General features: G+C 48.0%; 1 long non-coding RNA gene across 1 annotated transcript in view; it reads left to right on the top strand.

Moving 5' to 3' along the window:
- LOC121103514 overlaps positions 1-7,620 on the top strand; it is a 13,640-nt gene extending 6,020 nt beyond the window's left edge. Inside the window, exon 2 of the long non-coding RNA XR_005835793.1 lies at positions 6,932-7,620. This is a non-coding gene — a long non-coding RNA (uncharacterized LOC121103514). The remainder of the gene's footprint in view (positions 1-6,931) is intronic.
- The last annotated feature ends 2,884 nt before the right edge of the window (positions 7,621-10,504 follow it).

The raw sequence follows: 10,504 nt of genomic DNA, 5'->3' as shown, positions 1-10,504 counted from the left end.
CCCGATCCCATAACGCCGGGATCACGCCCTGAGCCGAAGGCAGACGCTTAACCGCTGTGCCACCCAGGCGCCCCGAGCAGCTGACTCTTGATTCCTGCTCAGGTCATGATCCCAGGGTCATGAGATGGAGCCCTGCAGTCCGGCTCCGCACTCAGCCGGGACTCTGCTGGAGATTCTCTCTCTCTCTCTCTCCTCTTCCCTCCGGCTTTCTCTCTCTAAAATAAATAAATCTCAAAAAAAAACATTGGATAAATAAATGGGGGTGGGTCGAGGGAGGGAGAGAGAGGGAGGAAGGGAGGGATATTTGTCTTAAGAAACTGGCTCATGAGATTGTGGGGGCTGGGAAGCCTTGGGAAACTGACACAAAAGCCCGCATTTGTATCTATGTATCTCTACTTCTGCGCTTTGCCCCCGAATCACTTGAGAGTAAGCTGGAAACCCCATGCCTCTTTACCACAGGGCGAGCAGGAAATGTACTACTGATATAATCCTCAGTCCTCCTTCAAATTTCACCAATTGTTCCAATAAGGTGCTCTTACCACTTGCTTTCCAAACCATGTTTTCGTAAATACGTTTAAAACCACCTCTTGTTCATTTTAGCGGCATAATAAATCCATTCTTAGCTTGCAGCCTGTTTGTTGAACCATTTCCCTGTTGGTGGAATTAGGTGGTTTCCAACACTTGTGTTCATACCACCGTGCACACCCTCATAGACACATCCTGGCGCCTGCGTACGAGCATATTTTTAAGGGTTTTATTTATTATTTATTTGAGAGAGAGAGAGAGACAGAGATAACGAGCAGGGGGGAGGGGCAGAGGGAGAAGGAGAAGCAGACCCTCTGCCAAGCAGGGAGCCCAGTGCAGGGCTTGGTCCTGGGATCATGACCTGAGCCGAAGGCAGACGCTTAACCGACTGAGCCACCCGAGCGCCCCATATGAGCATTGCTCGCACGTTAGTCTCCACAAGTGGAACTGGGGCGAAGTGAGTGCACATCATGCCCAATGTTGGTGTTTCTCCCTCCTCCTCTTCAAGCCCCAGACCTGTGCTGTCGGCCACAGCAGCCACCAGCCACACGTGCCCTACTGAGTAACTGACATGTGCCGAGTACAAACTGAGAGGTGCCGGGAGTGCAACACACACCCCAGATTTCAGACTTACTGCAAAAGAAAGATTGTCAAAGATCTCAGTAATTTTTATATTGCATTACATGTTAAAATAATATTCCGGGTACATGGGGTTAAGCAAAATATATTATTGATACATTATTGTTATCATTCCATAATAAAGAACGTTGTTCATAACAATATAATATAAATATATAATATCGAGATCGTTATTTGGCTATAATATATGAATATATCATTAATATCATTGATCTTAATCAAATATACAATAATTATATTATTGAGTGTGTTACTATTATTATTTCACCTGTTTCTTTTTACTTTTCCTTTTTTTTTTTTTTTTTTTAAGTAAGCTCTAGGGACGGTTCAGGTGGTTGAGCGACTGCCTTTGGCTCTGGTCATGATCCCAGGGTCCTGGGATCCAGCCCTGTGTCGGTTCCCCGCTCAGTGCGGAGCCTGCTTCTCCCTCTGCCCCTCACCCCTGCTTGTGCTCTCTCCCCGTCTCTCTCAAATAAATAAAATCTTTAAAACAATAAAAATAAAATAAAGTAAGCTCTAGAACAGACGTGGGGCTTGAACTCACAACTCTGAGGTCAACAGTCACATGTTTTACTGAGTGAGCCAACCAGGCACCTCTTTTTTTTTTTTCCCTTGATGGAGGGGTGGGAGAGAGAAGGAGATAATCTCCAGCAGGCTCCATGTCCAGCGTGGAACGGAGGCGGGGCTCGATCCCACGATTCTGAGATCATGACCCGAGCTGAAATGAAGAGTCAGACACTCAATTGACTGAGCGATCCAGGCGCCCCTAGGGGCCTCTCTTAACACACTTTAATAGGAAGGGGAAAAAGAATGAGGGGCAGAGATGGCCAGTCCTTTTAAAGGTGGGACTCGGCCGCTGCACGCTTTCTCCCTACTCCACAGCCGAGTGGCTGGAATGTAGTCACATGACCACACCCGGTACAAGGGAGGCTGAGAAAAGCCCCCGAGAGCCAGGTGTTCCCTGCACTCTGCTAACACCCCATTCCAGTGCACAAATGGGAAAATACATTCTAGAAGACAATAGAAGTCAGTTACAAACAGCATCAGGAAGGGCAGCGTTAATTTTAAATATGGCAGTCTTATTTACTATTGCTACAATAAGAAATCCAGCATAAGATGGGGCACCTGGCGGGCTCAGTCAGAAGCCCGTGTGACTTGAGATCCCAGTCCTGAGTTCGAGCCCCACGCTGAGTGTAGAGATTACTAAAAAAAAAAATTTAAATAAACTTAAAAAAAAACCAAACAGATGGGGTGTCTGGGTGGCTCAGTCGGTTAAGTGTCTGCTTTCAGCTCAGGTCATGACCCCAGGGTCCTGGGATCGAGTCCCGCATGGGGCTCCCAGCTCCGCAGGGAGTCTGCCACTCCTTCTGCCGCTCCCCCTGCTTGTGCTCTCTCTCTGTCAAATAAATAAATAAAAATCTTAAAACAAAAACAAAAACAAAAAAACCAACAATAACAAGAAATCTGGCAGAGGAAATTGTGAGAGAAGGATGGGCCGATGAATTTCTTCCCTTATCGAGTCAGACAAACCGCGAGATCCAGGAGCCGCCCACGAGGTGGGTCTCACTTCTGGTTCCAGAAACAGTTGCGCTCGAACTCCAGTTCATCACACGGAAAGCACAGAGGCTATAACCAGCCAAGGAAGGAGACGTGGGGCAGAGACCAGGAGAGCTCTATACTCAAGGGTTTCCACTTGTCCTCCACACACACACACACACACACACACACACACACACACACGCAGACAGCTCTTTCTCGGCCACGGCGTGTGACAATACAGACGGAGCGTCGCCTACCTTGACGCCCACCCAGGCTTTGAGGGCCCGTCTTTGCTGGGGCTTGGTCACGTAGACCTGGTTGGTCACCACCGTGGCTGATCTCGGTCTCCAGCCCCGCCTGGAGGCCTAGCGGATCGATGCCACGTGACCCAAAGGCCCCCACCTTATATCACACTGTTAGACTATCTGGAGTGGCCCCAGGCTCCAGGTAAACCAAGACACTCTTAGCAGGCAGGACATTCATTCCAAGGGCTGCAGTTACCACCCCGGAGCCGAGGAAAAGCCCAGAACTCTCTCTGGGCAGGGGTAAATTTCCTATTACATATCAACCGATCATAATGACAGAATTTTTAGGGGTTAAAAGTTACTTACATGGGCGCCTGGGTGGCTCAGTTGGTGAAGCGTCTGCCTTCAGCTCAGGTCATGATCCTGAGGTCCTGGGATCGAGTCCTGCATCGGGCTCCTTGCTCGGTGGGGAGCCTGCTTCTCTCTCTGCCTGTGGCTCCCCCTGCTTGTGCTCTCTCTCTGACAAATAAATAAATATTTTTTTAAGTTACTTACATAGGACATAACAAAAATCTGAAGTTAAGATGTCTTACAAGATTCCCTTGTTAGAAATAATATTTATAGGGACATTTTTATGATGCAGAATCGTATCTGCTTTCCTGAAATTATGGAGGAAGCAGAAAATATTTCTTTTTCTGATCTTGCTGAGATTTGTTCTTACCAGTAGTTAGAAAGACCTACAGTTTCAAAGTAAAGAGCCGGGATTCTTTCAGTTTACCCTGAGAGAAAAAAAAAAATGGTAGTAGGTCTGACAACTCAGAGAGTGCAAGAAAATACATTAGAAATCTCCAGCAAAGGATTTGCACCTAGGCTGTAAAGAATTCGTACAGGGCGCCGGAGTGGCTCAGGCAGTTGGGCGTCTGACTCTTGATTTCCGCTCAGGTCATGATCTCAGGGTCGTGGGATCGAGCCCCACGTCAGGCTCGTCACTCAGCGTGGAGTCTGCTTGGGATTCTCCCTCTCCCTCTGCCCCTCCTCTAAGATAAATAAATATATCTTCAAAAAAATATAAATAAATTTGAGGACAGACAAAACTAGACTTTGGCGTCATAAGCCCGGTTAGAGGTTCCTAGGGGCACTGGGGCCAGATGCATCTGGGGGCTGGAAACTCGCTTTTTCTTGATCTGAATGTCAGTTCCACAGGGACGTAGACAATTCATTAAGTGGCACCTTCATGACTGCTGAACTTTCGTGTCTGCGTGTTATATGTCACTTCAAAGGGTGTTTTAACGCAGGCCCGAGAGGCTTCAAATTTACAGGATGGAAAGAACAGCAGCAGAAAGGGACCATGCCCAGGCGGCATACAAAGCGCACTTTTTTTTTAGAGTTTATTTCTTTATTTGACAGAGAGAGAGCACAAGCAGGGGGAGCAGCGGGCAGAGAGAGAAGCAGGCTCCCCACCGAGCAAGGAGCCCAATGCAGGGCTCGATCCTAGGACCCCGGGATCATGACCTGAGCCAAAGGCAGACGCTTCACCGCCTGAGCCCCCCAGACGCCCCGAGCCGTGTTATTTTGTATCCACATCTCCTAGCGCCTGAGTTGGCTGGGCCAAGCATGGGGCTGCAGCCTCCGTACCCCGGAGAGGAGCTGCGGCGGGCAGCCACCACCCTGCCAGCTACCACAGGAAGCCCCAAGCCAGATAGATGTTGGCCATTTACCCTGAGGCTCCCCCGCGGTGGCCACAGGGTCCCCTGAGGAAGGATGTGGTGGGCCCATCAGCAGCAGTGGTTGGGCCCACATGATCTTCTGACCCTGGCCAGACTGACTCCCAGAACTTCCAGCCCCGGCTGAGCCGGAGAACCAGGCGGTGCCAGGAGGCCCCGGGGTGGGGGAGGCTGGGAGAAGGAAGCTGGAGGCCGCGTCGGGCAGAGGGCCTCTGGAAGGCCATAGAAAACAGCACCATCAGCAGGAGGAAGCGCACCACACACTTCGCAATCACCAAAACAGGTCACGATGAGAAATGCCAGGCCTGACAGAATATGGAACAGGAGCTTATGAGATAATCCGTGCTCTGAAATTTCTAGAAGTTTCTAATTCTAAAACAGTAGGGATGTGAAGAGTGTGAGCATCTCTGATCCTAAAATGTCAATCCTAAGATTTTTTTTTTTTTTAAGATTTTACTTAATTATTTGAGAGAGAGAGAGAGCACAAGCAGGGGGAGAGGCAGAGGGAGAAGCAGACTTCCTGCTGAGCAGGGAGCCCAATGGGGGGCTTGATCCCAGGACCTGAGCAGAAGGCAGATGCTTAACCAACTGAGCCACCCAGGTGCCCCCTAAGATATATATTTTTTTAATTTGTCTTCACTTATCTTGATGTTAATACAACACACCCCACTCTTTGGGGCGTGCGGTCCTATACGTCTTGACAAAAACCCCGAGGTGCGTTACCACAACCACAAATGAAACCCAGAAAGTTCTCATCACCCCAGAAAATGCCCTCAGGCTGCCTCTCTGTAGTAAGCCCCTCCCCCACCCGTAACCCCTGGCAACTGCTGATCTCTTCTCCATCACCCGAGTTTTGCCTTTTCCAGAATGTTCTATAAATGGAATCATACAGTATGCGGCTTTCTGAACGTGGCTTCTCTCACTTAGCATAATACATTTAAAATTCCTGTCACTGTGTGTGACAAAGGCCCCTCTTACCCGTGAGTGGTACAGCACTGTACAGATGTGGGGCAGACGGTTCTTCGTCCATTAGTCAGAAGGACATTCGGGGTGTTTCCGGTTTGGGGAGAGTACTAAAAAAGCCGCTGTCGGGGGCACTTCAGTCGGTGAGGTGCGTGACTCTCTGTCTCGGGGTTGTGAGTTCCAGCCCCACGTTGAGTGGAGAGATTACTTAAAAATAAAATCTTTAGGGGCGCCTGGGTGGCTCAGTTGGTTAAGCATCTGCCTTCAGCTCAGGTCATGATCCCGGGGTCCTGGGATCGAGCCCCCCATCGAGCCCCCCCATCGGGCTCCCTGCTCAGCGGGGAGTCTGCTTCTCTTTCTCCCTCTGCCTCTCCCCCATTGTGCGCCCACTCGCTCTCTCTCTCTCTAATCAATAAATAAAATCTTAAAAATAAATAAATAAATAAATAGAAAGAAAGAAAGAAAGAAAGGGGGAATGAGGGCAAATGGGTCAGGTGATGTGGGGTGGTACCTCCTTAGATTATCCATTTTTACTGCCAACTTTAAGCCCCTCACCCCCCAAAGTACAGCCCCCAGTCCCCAGCTCCAGCATCTTCTGGGTGCGCAAGAAATGCAGACTCTCAGGCCCTGCCCTCCTGAACTATAACTGTATGTGTTTCAAGACTGATTTATTTATTTGAGAGAGAGAGACAGAGAGTGGGAGTGTAGGGGAGGGGCAGAGGGAGAGAATCTCAAACAGACTCTGCACTGAGCGGGGAGCCTGACGCGGGGCTCGATCTCACGACCCTGAGATCATGACCTGAGCCGAAACAAAGAGTCAGATGCTCCACCGACTGAGCCACCCAGGCGCTCCTAGAACCTGTATTTTAACTAGAGGCGCCGGTGCTTCCTGGACAACTTAAAGGCTGAGAAGTGCTGGACCCGAGCATCCCTGGGAGAAATTGGTCAAGTTCCCTGTTCTGCCCTCACTACATAGATGCGGTCCCCCTGCGGAGATGTTTTACGCCTTGTCCTTTTTAGGGTCTGTCTCTATTGTGTTTGGTCGTGGGTACACACGTTTTTTTAGTTTATTTATTTGTTTATAAGTAATCACTACGCCCCACGTGGGGCTCGAACTCACAACCCCGAGATCAAGAGTCACACGCTCTTCTGACTGAGCCGGCCAGGTGCCCCATGGGTGCAAACATTTGCAATCAGCAGAAAATCTGATATGAAGGCAGAGATGTTTTCTTGGAAATAAGCAATTCATGTTATTCTCTAATTTCAAACTATCTAATATGTACCCCTTCCCCCCAGGAAGAAGACCAAGCGTGAAAAAGGGGGGAGGAGGAAACACATGAGAAGAATGAAAATAGGACAAGATGTGGAGAGGGCTTGAAGTTTTGCTTCCATTTCCCCAAAAGCAGAGAAAATGACCGAGACAATGATTTGGGTGACGGTAGTTTATTTGGGGGTTGATCTCAGGAAGCAGGAGTGAAGAGTTAGAGAATGGAGCCCAGGAGAAGGGGGAGAGGCCAGTGAAGGGTGTGTTAATCGTCTGGGTACCGTTGTGGGCACCTGGGGCTCGATTCTGCTGGGGACCCTGTGAGGCACCAGGCAGAACATGCGTCGGGATCTTCCCACGGAAGGGTGGGCAAGCTGGGCATTGATGCCATCGCTCCTATCCTGCTTTGGCTATCGGAAACTCCTCCCACTTTGGGGGCCACACCTAAGCTAAAGCCAGAAAAAGCCGAGCTGAGAGGCGGACCGTGCGCTGGAAGCTGTCCACGCCAGCTGTGGGTGAACCTAGGTGGGGAGAGGCATTCCCAGTGTCTACAACACCTGGATGACCCTTGACAAATTTTTTTGACCAGACAATTGTCTCTTCTCTGGCCAGAAGTAGTAATTCACTTTCTAGCCACATTTTTTTTTTTTTGACAAATGGAAATCAGTTTCTCTGCTTCACCTCTAAATCAATGCTCAAAGAAAAATAATGTAAAACTATCAAGTTTAAAGACTACTGAGTTGGGGCGCCTGGGTGGCACAGCGGTTAAGCGTCTGCCTTCGGCTCAGGGTGTGATCCTGGCGTTCTGGGATCGAGTCCCGCATCAGGCTCCTCTGCCGGGAGCCTGCTTCTTCCTCTCCCACTCCCCCTGCTTGTGTTCCCTCTCTCGCTGGCTGTCTCTCTCTCTCTGTCAAATAAATAAAAAAAAATCTTTAAAAAAAAAATAAAGACTACTGAGTTGTTACCGTTTCTGAAGCGCAAAATTGTGGGCATGCCCAGGAGGCTCACATATTTCCGTCAGGCTTGGAGGAAACTATACCCAATGAAGTGGAGCTAATAAGGCGTGTGAAACGAGCGTAATAAAAACCCTCCGAGAACTAAGGGAGGATATTGAAAATCCGAAGCAAGAAGAGGATGTTATGAAGTAGAACCCAACTGGAGACAAGGGATATCAACACTGTAATTACTGAAATAAAGAACTCGGTAAGTGTGTTAAAAGCCAGGATAGATACAGCTGAAGAATAAACGAGTGAGCTGAAAATACTATCCCAAAAGGCATCCATATGGGACAGAGAGAGGGAGAAACCAAGGAAAAATGTAAGATATGTGGATGATATCGATGAAAGTTCCAGGCGCCCCTGACTGGCTCATTCAGAAGGACATGTGACTCTTGATCCCGGGGTCGTGAGTTTGAGCTCCACCTTGGGTGTAGAGATGACTTAAGCAAATAAAATTAAAAATAAATAAATAAACAAGGGGCGCCTGGGTGGTTCAGTTGGTTGAGCCTCTGCCTTCGGCTCAGGTCATGATCCCGGGGTCCCATGATCGAGCCCCACATCGGGCTCCCTGCTCAGCAGAGGAGTCTGCTTCTCCCTCTCCCTCTGCCCCTGCTCATGTGCTCTCTCTCTCTCTCTGTCTCTCTCTTAAATAAATAAAATCTTTGGAAAATAAAATAAAATCTTTTAAAAAATAAAATCAAGTTCTAACTTCTATCATACAGAATCTCTCTGAAGAAAAGAGACAGAGGGACATACTATGTGAAAAAAATGAATTTTATAATTCATATTATTATTATAAGTAATAACTAAGAACATCAACCAAGAACTAAAGACACAATGCTTCATACTGAAATGTTTACTGTACGATAAGCAAGACAGATTGGGTTGGGGGGGGTTAAAAAAATAAATATTAGCCAGATTTTAAAATATCAAAGTATTTGACAAAACCATGAAAGTCTCCAGAAAAGGGGGAGAAAAGGGTTTCTTTTAAAAAGAACATAGGGTCTCAGTCAGTTAAGCATCTGCCTTTGGCTCAGGTCATGATCCCAGGGTCCTGGGGTCCAGCCCCGTATTGGGCTCCCTGCTCAGTGAGGAGTCTGCTTCTGCCTCTGTCTCTCCCCCTCCAACAGCTTGTGCTCTCTCCCTCCCTCTCTGTCTGAAATAGATAAAATATTAAAAAAAAAAAAGGAAATCCCCCCCAAAAATAATACAAGTCAGATTGGCATCAAACTTTTCCACACCAAATCTAGATGCTAGGAAATAACGTAGTAACATCCCCCATGTGATGAAAGACTGAACAAGGATTCTATAACCAGATGAATGAAGGTGATATTCAAAACCTCGGAAAATTCCCCTCCCACAGACACTCTTTGAAAGAACTGAGGACAAACAAGAAGAGGAATTAGTTCAGGAGGAAGTGACAAGTTTTAGAAACAAGGTGAGAAACAAAATAAGTAGTGACCACAAAAAGAAATGCTTGTCCACACAAATGTGGATAAAGGTCACAATGATGTCAAAACGGGAGTTGCGAGATGGAGAGGGAAGGGGGGGAAGGTGAAGTCATGCTTAGGTTCTTTTTTTTTTTTTTTTAAAGATTTTATTTATTTATTCGACAGAGAGAGAGACAGCCAGCGAGAGAGGGAACACAAGCAGGGGGAGTGGGAGAGGAAGAAGCAGGCTCGTAGCGGAGGAGCCTGATGCGGGGCTCGATCCCAGAACGCCGGGATCACGCCCTGAGCCGAAGGCAGACGCTTAGCGACTGAGCCACCCAGGCGCCCCATTCCTCCTCCTCCTCTTCTTCTTCTCCTTCTCCTCCTCCTCCTCTTCCTCCTCCTCCTCCTTCTTCTTCTTTTTTATTTTTTTTAAAGATTTTATTTATTTATTCGACAGAGAGAGAGACAGCCAGCGAGAGAGGGAACACAAGCAGAGGGAGGGGGAGAGGAAGGAGCAGGCTCATAGCGGAGGAGCCTGATGTGGGGCTCGATCCCATAACGCCGGGATCACGCCCTGAGCCGAAGGCAGACGCTCAACCGCTGTGCCACCCAGGCGCCCCCATGCTTAGATTCTTATCTTGTTTGTGGGGAAGACATACTTATTGATATGCTTCAAACACTGATGAGAGGGGTGCCTGATGGTTCAGTCAGTTAAGCATCTGACTCTTGGTTTCAGCTCAGGTCATGATCTCAAGGCTGTCAGATCAAGCCCCGTGTGGGGCTCCACATTCAACAGGGAGTCTGCTTCCCCCTCTCCCTCTCCCTCTGCCCCTTCCCCTGCTCTCACATGCTCTCCCTCTAAAATAAATAAATCGAAAAAGAAACTGGTAAGAAAGAGGTGTTAGTATTGCCTCTCAATAAGTTAGGGGGAGCATTAAAGGGATTATACTGGAAACTTCAAGGGACACCCGACTGGCTCAGTTGGTGGAACGTGCGACTCTCGATCTTGGGGTTATAGGTTCAAGCACCACACTGGGTGTAGAGATCACTTGTTAAAAAATAAAATAAAATCTTACAGGAACTTTCAACATAATGGCTGAAAACTATGCAATGGAAGTACTCAATAGAAGATGACGGTACAAAATTAAAACAATAAGAGAGCGTGGTAACGACA

This window comes from Ursus maritimus, unplaced genomic scaffold, assembly GCF_017311325.1.
Source record: "Ursus maritimus isolate PB19 unplaced genomic scaffold, ASM1731132v1 scaffold_19, whole genome shotgun sequence".
Lineage (NCBI taxonomy): Eukaryota > Metazoa > Chordata > Mammalia > Carnivora > Ursidae > Ursus > Ursus maritimus.
The sequence above is the reverse complement of the archived record's forward strand: the minus strand, read 5'-3'. Positions and strand labels throughout refer to the sequence as shown.